General features: G+C 39.6%; 1 pseudogene; it reads right to left on the bottom strand.

The window, feature by feature from the left end:
- Positions 1-3,356: 3,356 nt before the first annotated feature.
- Positions 3,357-4,301, bottom strand: LOC128044821 (heterogeneous nuclear ribonucleoprotein D-like; annotated as a pseudogene).

Genomic DNA, 4,301 nt, shown 5'->3' with positions numbered 1-4,301 from the left:
CTAGTGAACCTGAAGTGCCCAAATGCAGAGTGCTGTTACTTCACTGAACTCCAAAGAACAAGTTGTGTATTTGGTTTGCACCTCTTCCATAATGAATAATATGGTAGATTTCAGTTTGAGATTTGCTTTCCTTGTAATATATCAGTTCAGCAGGGGAGGCTGTGGAAAGGGAGACCCATAGCCTTCACTGCCTCAAATCAAGATCACTTACACCTGCCAAAAAGAACTTGACAACTGTGAACAACCAATTTGGCTTAGGTCAGTTTACAAACACATCCTTGCTGACTCATTGTCTATAAATAATCTCAAACCATGGTTTTCTCTCAAGGGTGATATTTCAGACAGTCTTATTGGATAGATCCCTTTGACATCTCTATATAGTCATGAGTTGAAGAACACTCTAAGGTACCTGAGACCACATCTGTTTTTACCCACTATTCTATCCTCTGTGTGTGCCATGTAGTAGGTGTTCAATAAAAACTATTAAATGTATGCTTTAATAAATGAATATGTAACACATTTTAGCCAGAATGTCCCCAAGTCCAAATCTTCCAACTTTCATTGGACAAAAAAAAAAAAAAATCTGCTGACTCAATTTCCTGCACTACATACTCTGGAAAAACCCCATGCCCTCTCTGAGATTTCAAGAGATTCCCAGGGGCCCCTCATGGCTACCTCTGGCTCTGACTTCTTGTTCCTGCTGAATTCTCTCACGTCTCTCCTCCCATACAGTTCTCATCCTTACACTATATGTAGGACCAAGTATGAAGCCTCCCCTTTTATCTGCAAAACATCACCAAACCAAGGCAATTGTTGAGATTGCTACTGAAGCAATCTACTGAAGGTTTTTGAATAATAGAGAGGAATTACTGCCAGCCCCAAAAAATAAATAAAAATTAGATATTAGACATCTCTGTTCTCATGTTCCTCAGCATCCCTGAAACAAGGAACTTCCTACTGCTGAATTTCCTTCTCAGAAGAGTGACCCTGCCTCTGGCTCCCAGAGCTATAACAGCCTCTCACTAACTTCCCAACGTTGTCTTATACAGGGAAGCCTAACTCTTTTTGATGCACCATCTCCTGTCTAGGCTGAGTTTTTGCAAGCAAACTGGCCTGTTTAGATGTTTTATCTAACCCAGGAATTTATATCTCTCCCTCTAGGCCATGCTCTATACCAGAGCACTTACTGTATATATTCTATGAGCCAGGTGTCCTAATAGATGCCAGGATATAAAATGAATAAGAGCTTTCATGGTGGCTCAGTGGTAAAAAATCCACCTGCCAATGGAGGAGACACAGAAGATGCGGGTTTGATCCCTGGGTTGGGAAGATCCCTTGGAGAAAGAAATGACAACCCACTCCAGTATTCTTGCCTGAGAAATCCCACGGACAGAGGAGCCTGGTGGGCTGAGATCCATGGGGTCACAAAAGAGTAGGAAGACCTAGCAACTAAATAACAAAAAAAGATGAATAAAATATAGTTTCTAGGAATTCCCTACCCATCCAATGGTTAGGACTCTGAGCTTTCACAGCTGAGGGACTGGGTTCAATCCCTGGTCAGGAAACTAAGATCCCACAAGCCACACAGTGCAGTCAAAAAAGAAATATACATATATAGTTTCTATATTAAAGAGACTCAGTTATCATTTCTTAATCTCAATATCTCATTTCCATGACCCAGCTGTCCACTTACATTAAAATGAAGTAAAATGAAGTCAGTCTCCATCTTCAGCTTCAACATGTTGTACTTTGTTAATAGCAGTCAGATTGGTTATACATGTTAATCTCCAAACCTCCCTATCCCTTCCCTCCACCCTTCCCGGCTAGTAACCATAAATTTGTTCTTTAAGTCTGTGAGTCTATTTCTATTTTTGTATATAAGTATATTTGTATCATTTCTTTTTAGATTCTACATATAAGGGATATGGGATATCATACTTTCCTTTCTCTGTCTGACTTACTTCTCTGTCACTGAATATCACAATCTCTAGGTACATCCATGTTGTTGCAAATGGCATTACTTCATTGGTTTTAATGGCTGGGTAATATTCCACTGTATACATGTACCACTTCTTCCTTATCCATTCCTTTATCAATGGGCATTTAAGTTTCTTCCATATCTTGGCTACTGTAAACATATTTCAATAAACACTGGGGTGCATGCATCCTTCCGGACCATGTTTTCCTCCAGATGTATACCCAGGAGTGGGATTGCAGAGTCATGTGGCAACTCTAGTTTTAGTTTTTTTAAGGAACCTCCATACTATTCTCCATAGTAGCTATACCAATTTACATTCCCACCAACAGTGCAGGAGGGTTCTCTTCTCTCCACACCCTCTTCAGCACTTAATGTGTGAATTTTTTGATGATAACCATTTTACTGGTGTGAGTTGGTATCTCATTGTAGTTTTGATTTGCATTTCTCTAATAACTAGCAACATTGGACATCTTTTCGTGTGTCTCTTGGCCGTCTATATGTATTCTTTGGAGAAATGTCTATTTTGGTCTTCTGCCCATTTTTTGATTGGATTGCTTGTTTTGATGATATTAAGCTTCATGAGCCGTTGCCAGATTTTGGAGACTAACCCCTCATCAGTCACATCATTTGCAAATATTTACTCCAAGTCTGTGGGTTGTCTTTTGTTTCTGGATTTCTTTGCTGTGCCAAAGCTTTTAGGCTTAATTAAGTCCCACTTATTTATTCTTGTTTCTTATTTCCATTATTCTAGAAAATAGATCAAAAAAGATACTGCTGCCATCTATGTTTGGAGTGCTCTGCCTATGTTTTCCTCTAGGAGTTTTATAGTGTTTAGTCTCAACTTTAGGTATTTAATCCACTGTGAGCTTATTTTTTGTATAGTATTAAAGAATGATCTAATTTGATTTTTTTCCATGTTGTAGTCCAGTTTTCCCACCACCATTTGTTGAAGAGACTGTCTTTTCAAAATTGTGTAGTCATGCCTCCTTCATCATAGATTAATTGACCATGGGTGCATGGGTTTATTTCTGGGCTCCTGATCTTGTTCCATTGATCTATATTTCTATTTTTGTGAGAGTACCACACTGTTTTGATGACTATAGCTTTGTAGGATAGTCTGAAGTCAGGGAACCTGCTTCCTCTAGCTCTGTTTTTCCTTCCTCAAGATTGTTTTGGCTTTCCCTGAAGCCTTTTCGGGAACTGAGGACAAGAGACCAAACATTATCTCAGTGCTCTTATCACTCAATGAACTCCAAGGGTTTAGGGAACTGTAAGACAGGAACTATGGATGAAGACCAATATATATTTCTCATATATTCTGATTATCACCTGAATGATCAGATACATTTTTATAAATCACAATATCATAGGTACTCTTCTAACTTCCATATCTTTCATCACAATATTTGGTTTGGGGTTTGGCCCTGATGTCCACCATGATCCTAGTTCCACCTGGTCCACCAGCAGCAGCTCCCCTTCCTCCCATTGCTGTTGCTGCTTGTACATCTCTTTGGGTTGTGCTTTTTTTTTTTTAATTTACTCATCACATCCCACTGCTGCCAAGCGTTCCTTGGACTTCCCTGATGGCTCAGATGGTAAAGCATCTGTCTACAATGCGGGAGACCTGGGTTTGAGCCCTGGGTTGGGAAGATCCCCTGGAGAAGGAAATGGCAATCCACTCCAGTACTATTGCCTAGAAAATCCCATGGACAGAGGAGCCTGGCAGGCTGCAGTCTATGGGGTCGCAAAGAGTCGGACACGACTGAGTGACTTCACTTCATCACAGAACCAATTTGATAATAGGTGCTTTCTAACAATTTCTTTACTGGCTCTTCATCTGTATATGTGATAAAACAAATCCTCATTTTTTCATTTATTTTTGTATCCATGGGGAGTTCAATATTTCAACCCTTCCAAAATCTCCAAACTATTATTTAATTTGGTCTTCAGAAGTATCTGGGCTCAAGCTACCCACAAAAATCTTTTTAGGAGATTTCTTGCCTCTTAAAGCATTGACTTTTGGGGGTCTATCAATTTGCCATCTAGGTAGTGTTCTTTCACTTCCAAAGTCTTATTAGCACTAGCAGCATCTCTGAAAAGCACAAATCCAGGTCCTCTTGATCTTTGAGTAATCGGATCTGTTTTGATTATGCAGCCTACAGCTTACCAAGTGAGATAAGTTTTCAGTCAGGTCTTTCTTGCTTATATACCAACTCAAGGCTCCAATAAACATTTTACTATCATCCTGCTGATCCTTACTGATGTTGATCTTGTAGCCCTCTGCAAATTCTTCTGGGTCATCATACTTATTTACATGCTGCAT

The sequence above is a fragment of the Budorcas taxicolor genome, chromosome 3, assembly GCF_023091745.1.
Source record: "Budorcas taxicolor isolate Tak-1 chromosome 3, Takin1.1, whole genome shotgun sequence".
Lineage (NCBI taxonomy): Eukaryota > Metazoa > Chordata > Mammalia > Artiodactyla > Bovidae > Budorcas > Budorcas taxicolor.
The sequence above is the reverse complement of the archived record's forward strand: the minus strand, read 5'-3'. Positions and strand labels throughout refer to the sequence as shown.